At 47.8% G+C, this 10,215-nt stretch overlaps 1 long non-coding RNA gene across 4 annotated transcripts in view; it reads right to left on the reverse strand.

The window, feature by feature from the left end:
* LOC113252764 (uncharacterized) overlaps positions 1-9,342 on the reverse strand; it is a 31,153-nt gene extending 21,811 nt beyond the window's left edge. Inside the window, exons 1-3 of one of the 4 annotated variants that reach the window (XR_008957838.1) lie at positions 9,184-9,342; positions 7,137-7,228; positions 2,563-2,718 (exon numbers count right to left, since the gene is read on the reverse strand). This is a non-coding gene — a long non-coding RNA (uncharacterized LOC113252764). Of the gene's footprint in view, positions 1-2,562; positions 2,719-7,136; positions 7,232-9,120 lie in introns of all 4 variants that reach the window. The other 3 variants (XR_008957836.1, XR_008957837.1, XR_006409094.3) reach the window with 3 other exon arrangements.
* Between the last annotated feature and the right edge of the window lie 873 nt (positions 9,343-10,215).

Genomic DNA, 10,215 nt, shown 5'->3' on the forward strand with positions numbered 1-10,215 from the left:
TCTACCTTGTCATATGTATTCATTCATCCACTCTGCAGATATTTAGTAAGTGGGAAGTCATGACTATTAAAGGAGAGATGATTAAAATTTGGTTCACAATAGTGGCTGCCATTAATTGAAGGTCTAGGGCCAATGGCCATATAAACATCCTCTATATCCTCCAATCTGGCACTACTATCCTCATTTTACAAGAGAAGAAACTGAAGCTTAGAGAAGTAATTTTCCAGCCACATAGGCAAAGGACAGTAGAGTAAGGCTCAGCTAATTCCATAGTCCTCAAGTATGGGAGGATTCTTTTGTTTCTAGCAACAGAAGACAGTTCTATCTCCCTAAGGGGGGGGGGAAGGGAAGGGAAGGGAAGAGAAGGGAGGAAGGAAGAAAAGAAAAGAAGTAATCCACAGGTATTTCCCAGAACCAACCCAACAGCTCAAAAATCAAATCCTGGAAAGGAAAAAAAACAAATAAGGAAGTTCAAAGATCTAGGTAGCAGGAAACATATATATGTTAACATCTAGACATCCATCCCTTTTGAATGAAGCATGTTTAACTATTTTTAGCCCTTTTGTGTGTCCTCTCTAGATTCAAATTCCCTGGAACAATCGTCTGACTGACCCATCATGGGTCATGAGACCATCTTTTGACCAAGGAATGAGGTAATAACACCTTGACTGATGGTCCCACAAAGACTATTTCCAATTAGGGACAAAGTCCCCTTTCCTTGTTGAGAGGAATACTGAAGTGCTACTACTGCAGGAAAAAGGAAGAAGGGATCCTGGGAAGACAACAATCACAGAGGCCCACGATGGCAATGCTTTTAGAATTTTTTGACCATGACCCATGTTGAGAAACATATTTCCCCAGCACGTGAGTGTATTCACACACGACTGAAATGAAAATTTCATGTAACAGTGTGTCCCCTTACAATGTGTAGCACACTCAATGTATGGAAATGGATGTTGCAATGCCCTCATGGGTCACGACCTGCAGATTGGAAGCACTATACTTACCATGATTTCCTTCCTTTCTCTGTCCATGAAGACTCCAGAGGGAAGTGAGACAGGGAAGGGAGGAAAGCCAGTGATGGTGCTGTCACTCTGGCATCTGGAGCCCTGTCCCACAGGAGACTCTCTGAGAAACTGTGCCTCGAGACTGTCCCACCAAAGGGCAGGGAAGCTGGAGTGTTCATCTACCCACTGACATTCCTCCATGTGAAGGTGGCACCCAAGCCATTAATTTCCCAATACTTCCAGGCTGCCACCAAGTGAGGGCCAAGCTCCTATGGCCAGAGAACGCCCCTAAGCAGAGAGATGCAGGAAACTTTGGGCTGTATGGAAATTATCTTTAGATGACCTCTGGGTGGGTCAGGAGTATACAGGTTGAAGTCCTCCTGCAAGACGTAACTGGGAGGAAGAAGGACTAACTCAGAAAGCCACTGTCAGTCATAAACACCTGCCTCCACACCATATGGTCAGGCACATCCTGACCCAACCCCCTGATTTCTAAATTCATCAAGTGTGTCCTGGACTGGCTGCCTGCTTTCCTGCTTCAGCATGGCTGAAGGGAGACAGGAAGTCTGCCCGGCTGGCTCACCAGTCCTACCTGGCCCCTCTGATTCTCAGCCAATGTCTCAGAGAATGTCTCATTTCAGCCTACCATCTCTGCCACAGCATTTCAGTAAATCTTTATCCACCCTTGCCCTCCCCTTAGTGTCAGAAGAGAATATGGCCCTACTCCTGTCAAGCTGCCAATGAAAACGAATATCCAGGACTCAGCGCACAAACCTTGATTAATCACCTGCCGTTTGTCAGATTAAAACACAGAAGATAAACTGACTTTGGGAGTCAGATCCAATGGGATGGGACTAGAAGCAGCCCTGGGCACGGAGCAGCAAACTCGTAATCAGCAATGCCTGAGGGCAGTGGGTCTTGACTCAGGCTGCGACAGTCAGCTAAGGAGCTTTTAAAGAGTACTGATTCCCACCGGGAGATGGGGTGGATCTGAGGCATCCGAATATTTTTTAAATTCCCCAGATTCTAACACACAGGAAGTATAAAATGAGACAAGAAGGAAGAAATAACATTTCTTCTGGTGGCTTTCTTTGTGAGGTACCCTTTATATCTCATCTAATTTTCTCAATAATGCCACAGTAGCCCCCCCTTATCCACGAAGGATACGTTCCAAGAACCCCAGCTGGTGCCTGAAACCACAGTTAGAACCAAACTCTATAAAAGTTTAATTTATAAATTAGGCACAGTCGGGGCGCCTGGGTAACTCAGTCGGTTAATCGTCTGACTCTTGATTTCAGCGCAGATCATGATCTCAAGGTCATGAGATTGAGCCGTGCATTGGGCTCAGCAGGGAGTCTGCTTGAGAGTCTCTCTCTCCCTCTCCCTCTGCCCCTCCCTCTGTGCTCGTTCTCTCTCTCTCAAATAAATAAATCTTTAAAAAACAAAAAGTAGTAAGAGATTAACAACAATAATATAATAGAACTCCAACAATACCTTGTAATAAAAGTTATGTGAATGTGGTCTCTCTCAAAATATCTTATGGTCCTATACTCACCTTTCTTGTGATGATGTGAGATGATAAAATGCCTGCGTGATGAGACGCAATGAGGTGAACGAGGCATTTCGACCTGTGGTAGACTATTTTTGACTTTGTTAATTCGTCAGGAGTATCACCTGCTTCCAAACCACCATTGGCTGCAGGTAATTGAAACTGCAGAAAACAAAACCAAGGATGAGGGAAAACTATTTATCTTACGTATGACTGTACCCATCTCAAAGGTGAGAAAACTGAAGCTGAGGGAAATCAAGTAACTCACCCAAGTCCCCAGTGTTATGAGCTAAAGGACCATAACTGATCACCATCCAAGACTGTATCTAAAGGCCATGACTCCTTCTACCGCACCATGCTATCCCCCCAGTAAAATCTTAATAAGATTAATGGTAAAAGAAAGGGGACAGGAAAACATTTGAGATCAAGAGTGTCACTGGATAAATCAAGATTGGCCTAGGTGAGGCCTGTGGGAAGGGCCCTGGGGGCAGCGAGAAGCCCAGGTGCCTGAAGCTGGAGAAGCCCAGACACCTGAAGCTGTTCTTAACACCAGGGAAAATGAGGCAAAACCACCAAAACGGGGCTGGGGGCGGGGGGGGGGGGTGTTGAGCACCAGCTAACCCTGCCCTGTCCCAATGTCCCGAGCCTGGCTCTGCTCTCACGAAGGTCTTGCATCCAAAGTCAGCTCACTGGGCCGTTTTCTCATCAGATCGGAACTGTGACTTGGAACGTCACGGCGGCCAGCCCGGGGTTAATCTCCCTCTTCTCCCCGGCCTCCAGGCTGACAACGTTCAGCTGCGAGAATAAGCCAACATCACAGCAGACAGCTTTTCCTCATTTCTGTCACTGATTTCTCTATTCTCTGTGGCTGCCTGGCTCTCCAGGCTCAGAGGCCCATCTGGTTGAAGGGATGTCCTGCTGTTTACAGCCTCCTCTGGGACTGCTCAAAGACAGGAGAAACCCTACCCACTCCTACCCCCCTGTGTCTGCTCCAGGAAACGGAATTTTATTCAAGCATCCCATTTGCGGAAGGAAAAGGAACTTCGGTCTGTTCTTGCTTGATGGTGTGTTTCAGCCACAAGATGCCCAATCGATGAAGGCAATCCTCAAAAGGAAAACTTCAAAACCAAGATCTCCCGAGCACACTGCGCTTCCAAAGTCCACAAGCATCTTTCAGAAAATCCTGGAAAACTGCAGAGCTGGAAGGGCCCTCCAGATCATCTCGTAGAGGGGGAAGCTGAAGGCCCACCCGGGAGAGTCACTTGCCCGATTCTCAGGGCCTGAGGCAACAGCAGACGAGGGCCTGGGACCCGGAGGCCTGGCCTGTCATCTCCAGATGGCATGTTACTGGCAGCAGCTGAGGGCACACAGAGGAGCAGCACACTGAAGGCGCTCCCTCGGGCCCACCATGATCCATGCTGAGAAATCTATTTCACTGACATGCGAGCATATACACTCAGGACTGAAATGTGTGTATAGGAAGTGGAGCCAGTGCCAAGGAAAATACTGGATGAAAAACATGCAGGCTCAGCCCCAACTGTGAGGAAAACAAAGTGATCTTCACTATTTACCAGCCCGTCCCTCCCAAGCTGACGAAGCGGAGGCCCACCATACGACACCACTCCGGGGGGCATAACGCACACTGTACTGCGAATTCGTATTTTCCAAAGGCAGAAGAGTAAAAGCTAAAATACCAGCTATTATTTTCCTTGCTCTGCATTAACAGCAGGAACCGAGGCATTAATTGATAACTACAGGATTCATTAAAAACAAATAGTAACTTAAGAACAACCCCGGGAGACTTGGCTTTCAAGATTCCAGAGAATGAATCTATGAAAGCAAGTTAATCATAAAGATGTCGGAAGGAGAAGACCCTCGGAAAGCGCTAACTTCAGCACACGCCCACGGGAGCTCTGGTAGGCATTGTTCTCAGTGCTCACAACAACCCTGCGACATAGGTACTGTTATCATCTCCCATTTCACAGATGGGGAAACTGAGATGTACAGCAATCAACTTGCAAGTCTCATAGCCAGGAAGTGGCCCGCTGTGATTTTAAGGGCACCCTCCCCGCCCCGCCCCCCGGCACTGTGTGCTCGACTATTTACAACGTCACCCCTTTTGTAGGGGTCGGCTAATCACTGTGACCTGCTGTGGAGGGCTGGGGGCAATTGACTCCTGCCCAATTTCTCTCCAGTCACTGCAGGTGCCAAGTGAAGTCTGCTGGGGGGTGGGGGACAACAGTGAGGAGGCCATCCTGCTCCCTGCTCCAGGGAGGAGCCTGCCAGCGCTCTGCTCCAGGAAATCTGGGAAGGAATGATGATGTCCTCACGGAAGTACAGGTCTGGACAGGAGTCCCAGCACCCGCAAATATCAGCATGAGAGCCTCTGGGAATCCTCCCTTACCCCCAAGCCCAACCTTCTTCAGGGTGGGGAATAAAAAGAAGGAAGAAAATGTTTAGTCCCTCCCCTGGAAGCCACCAGAAATGATTCAGAATAACTCGAGACCTTGTCCAGCCCTTTGAAGTCAACAGAGAGAGGAGATACTTTTTAATTCTTTCCTCTCTGCTACCTCAAGCAATTTCCTCAATGCTCCTGAGACTTAGTTTCTTCACCTCTCCGCTAGGGTTCCTGCCTGCCATACAAACATTGATGTTCTCGAGTTGACCAGTGGAAGGGCTTAACAGCGCTTACGGCCGTCTAAAAGACCAGGTGAGCCAATACGTGACAGTTTCCTTCTGCCCCTTTGGGATACAAAGGACACAGTTAAATCCCTACCCCACACTCATTATTTTTCTTTACCAACAGACCCCTGTTTTGATTCAAGGCTTCAATATGCTTAAAAGGATCGGCTTCCCAGGTTCCTTTGTGAGTAGAGGTGGTCATATTTCAGTTCTGACAAATGAGCTATAAGGAGAAGACTTAGGAGGGGGCTTCCAGGACCTTAGGTACCCCCCGCCAAAAAAAAAACAGGGGGAAGGAGGTCAGCTAGCATTTCCCTTGCCCTCCCCTCTTCTTCCTTCTGAAGGTGCAGCTGCCAACTTTCCACCATCAGGACAAAAACAATAGGCTGAGCACAGAAACAGAGAAGGAGCCTGGGCCCTCAATAACATCCCAATGCTTGACTCCCTGCCTCTTGGTCTGTCACGTTAGAAAACTAAACCCCTTTCAGTCTTTTCCTTATTTGTAGCTAAACACATTCCTAATGATATTTACAAATTCTAGTTTGATATATTGAAATAAACAAAATATAGAGATGCGAGCATGTTTGCTCCAGGTCATATCATGAATTGATTGGTGGCAAATCCAGGCCTGATGAATATCTTGAGTCTGAAATTCCCACCCCAAATACTCTCCTAATAGATTCCATGCCCCTGAAAATCATATTTATGTCAAGAATCGGAATGGCAGTTACAAAGTATTTATATGGAAACCAGTTGTGCCTGTCTGTAAGAACCTCCCATCTAGAAATTTAAGTAGACAAACTTAATTTTTGAAAACCATGAATTGCATTTAATCCATGCAAGTGGCTTTTCAGTCTTGGGGCAAATCACACATGGAGCTCGGAGCAGGAGCTGACCACCTACAGAGCCCAGCTTCACCCCTCCATAAAAGCAAGGACGCACCTCTGTACGTCACACCGTGACCTCAACCAAAAGCGCTATCTGCCCTAAACTATCCTAGAGAAGAGCCTGAATTCGCAAAAGCAATGCTTTTGAACCACTAATAAATATTTTATAACCCGATCACTTAGGAAGTCAGGATTGAAAAGCATTCAAATATAATCTTTGCATGGCAAAATTGTTTGAGCTTAAGGATATCACCCACCCCAGATTGTTATAATTTAATGAAAACTATTGGCTAGACTTGAAAAAACGCAATTAATAAAACCATATTCAAATGCTCTTGCTGAGAATTTATATCGCAGTAAAGCTGCAGGGTGTGAGTTTGGTCAGGAGCTCTGGAAATTTTAGATCCCTGGGAGAGGAAAGCTGTTTCCTTTCCTTGGGAAAAGGTATGTCCTTGGAACTGTCCAGACAGATGTAGGTAGTGGTGCTTAGAACTAATTCTGCTGCCAAGCATAGCCATCAAGTAGGACGGCTTCATAGTGATCCCCCCCACCGGTGGCCTTGGCTGTGCTCATGTCCCTGTTTCCCAGGACAGATCCAGGTTGTCCAGAATAAAACCACGCCGCTCAAATTGTGCCAGATTCTCTCTCACGGGAAGTCAAGACATAGACAGTAAGTCATAGTGATGAGGCTGGCAGCAAATGAGAAAGTGAGACTTGGGGCTTGTCTAGTTCTTGCCCTTCCTGGGATGGTCTGATTCTGTGAGCTCTCCCAGCACTTTCCTAAGAAATACTTCATTTTAGGGACACCTGGGTGGCTCAGTCAGTTAAGTGTCTGCCTTTGGCTCAGGTTGTGATCCCAAGGTCCTGGTATCGAGCCCCACGTCAGGCTCCTTTCTCAGCAGGGAAACTGCTTCTCCCTCTCCCTCTGCCTGCTGCTCCCCTTTCTTGTGCTCTCTGTCTGTGTCAAATAAATCTTTAAAAGAAAAAAATAAGAAAGAAAGAAAGACATACTTCATTTTAGGGGCACCTGGCTGGCTCCATCAGTGAAGCACAGGACTCTTGATCTCAGGGTCATGAGTTTGAGCCCCACCGTGGTATGGAGTCTACTTAAAAAATAAATAAAATTAAAATTAAAAAAAAAGAAGAAAGAAATACTTCATTTTAAACTTGAGCTAGATGGAATCAGTTTCTGTTGCTTAAAGAAAAAGTATCTTAGCTGTTGATTGGCACTCTTGGGCACTCACTTATTTGTAGGGTCGCAGAGTCAGAAGGACCAGCTCCTTCCCACATCCAACAGAAACAAGCCGTCTTAGTCTGGGGCAAATAGGAGGTGACAGGGATTCTCGGCCTTAGTGTCCCCAGGCCTCTCAGGAAAGTAGTTCCCACATCCGCCCTCCTCCTGTAACACTGGAACCCCTCTTTCCCACGTTCTTTCTCCTACCCGTTGGGGCACCAGCAGGGTGGCAAGTGGTTCAGGGTGGGGGCTTTATAGCTGGACCCCTCAGTTGGAACCCTGACGCTGTTGCTTCTAGCAGGGTGACCTAGACTATTGTTTAATAGTCTCAGTTTCCCCATCTAGAAAAGGGGAGGTAACCACATGGGGTTTTGTGAGGATTGAGTTAATCCAGATGAAACGCTCAGAATAACACCCTATCCCTAACTTCTCCAAATTTCTCCTCCTGTATTCCAGGCACCCCAGCCTACTTTCCAGAAATACATGCTCTTTTCTGCCTAGAAGTCTTAGGGGGCCTTTGCACATACTGTTCTTTCCACCCAGGAATCCCACTCCACCCAGATCTCTTCCCAGACCTGCTCCCCATACACATCTAGAGATATATTGCAAAAATGGCCCCCACTCTCCGCCCCCCCCCCCCCCCATATCTATGCTCACTCTTTGCTCTGTGATTTCACAGCCCTTCCCATCAGGAGTCTCTATTCCCTGTCCCTTGATCCTAGGGTTGCTTTGGCCAGTAGAATTCAGTAGAAGTAAGCTCATACCAGTTTTGAGGTGGGGGGCCTCAAGAGACCTTGCGTGTTTCCAAGCTCCCTCTTGGACCCCTGCCTAGCCACAAGGCCAAGGCTGGCCGGCTGGGTGATGAGACACACAGACACCAGTCTCCACCCTTACCCCAGGCTACAACCACCCAGTCCCCTGAAGCAGAGCCACCTCACTGAGCAGCCTCTGACCACAGATCCATGATGCTCTCCCTGGACCGGCTGAGGCTAGAAGACCTGCCCAGGGGAACCCAGCCCAAACTGTCAACTCACTGCATTAAAAACTAAATGAGGGATTGCTGTCTCAAGCCACTAAATTTGGGGGTGGTTTGTTATACGTAAATGCTAACTGATACACACCCTCTCTAAGCCTCTGCTTCCTCAATGATATAATGGAAATAAGGAATAAGAAAACCTACGTCCTAAAATAAGCATGAAGATTACGTGAGATACTGCTTGTAAAGTGTCTCTGTTACATTAGGCATTACCCAACTGTTAACTACCACAGACATGGGAATGATACTGGATTCTTTGCCTCTTGTCTGTAAATGGAGAAATAATGATATCTAATGAATAGGGCTGCTGTGGGGAATTGAGAAAATATGTGTCATGTGCTCAGCACCACTGCAGACACACAGCAGCAATAAATGGTTATTATTGACTTGTTAAATATTATTGCAGAGCTTGGCTCCTCCATTCTCTTCCCTGCCCTTGGACACAATCCACCACCACCAGCAGCAGCAGCTACCGTACCCCTAGCCTTCAGTTTTCTCTCCTGGGTGATTAGACCCGGCCTCCCAGCCTCCAGCCTCTCTCTGGGGCACCCCCAGCTCGCATTGCCCTGGTCATCACGGCAGGAAGCCGGTCAGAGTCCCTGGGACCCCTCCAACTTCAGCCCCATGTGAACCTTTGCCACTAGGGGGCAGCCTCACCCTCCAGCCACACAGAAAGCCAGGGTCATCTCTAGGTCCTGGCCGGTTTTCCGATCCCCGCTGCCCACCTTGTCTCAGGGCTCCTGCAGGTCCCGCTGCATGCGGGCCACAACCGCACTGCGATCACGCACCTGTCCGCAGACCATTCCTGCCGACTGGGGCGCGACCCCACCCCCAGCCAGCCTGCGGAGACACTGGTGGCGGTCCTTCCCCAGCTCCAGGCAACCTCTCAACCTACGTGAGTGGTTTCATAATTCATGTCTGCCCATCAGCGGACAGATTTAGCCTGCTGCCTGCTGAGTCTGGAAATACTGAATATTAAAATATCCCAGCTCGCCCTTCTGACGCCCTCGCCATTCTCAGATTCACATGCAGTTGGTTGCACAAACAATTCCAGAGACACACACCAATTTGTCAATTAAGTAGATTTTGAGCGCTCACATGTGTAACTTTCATGGAGACAGGGGAAGGAGTATTCAGGGCCACGGATTTAGGTGCCTGACCTTGGGGAAATCCTAGTCCTCTGGCTTCAGGGCCAGTGTATTTTCTCCTGCCCCACGTTACTGTCCAAACTCCCAGCCCTTTTTGTAGCACTGTGCAATGAAGGGATGCAGGAATCCCACTCAAAGGATTTTACTGAGGAAAATAAAGCAAAAAGACCTCTCCATCCACCCAGGACAGCAACAGAGAGGATCCCAGGAATTAAAACCGACCATTATTTGAGGATGGAGGGAGCCAAGAGAATCTTTCGTATTTGCTGAAGAGAGGCGTGTGTGTGTGTGTGTGTGTGTGTGTGTGTACGATACCCTCTAACAAAACTCTAGCAGACTTCTCTCATGCACATCAAAGACTGCCAAGCATTTCCCACCTTCAATGTTGAGTTTTTAAAACTTTTACTAATGGGTCACCTGGGTGGCTCAGTTGGTTAAGCATCTGACTTCGGCTCAGGTCACGATCCCAGGGTCCTGGGATTGAGACCCATCTTTGGCTCTCTGCTCAGTGGGGAGCCTGCTTCTCCCTCTGCCAGCCACTCCCCCTGCTTGTGCTCTCTCTCCCTCTCTCTCTCTCTCTTTCTCTCTCTGGCAAATAAATAAAATCTTGAAAAAAAAAAAAACAAACTTCTAAAAGAATTTCTAGGCTAATACACACATAGTTTTGCTATG

The sequence above is a fragment of the Ursus arctos genome, unplaced genomic scaffold (assembly GCF_023065955.2).
Source record: "Ursus arctos isolate Adak ecotype North America unplaced genomic scaffold, UrsArc2.0 scaffold_6, whole genome shotgun sequence".
Classification (NCBI taxonomy): Eukaryota; Metazoa; Chordata; class Mammalia; order Carnivora; family Ursidae; genus Ursus; species Ursus arctos.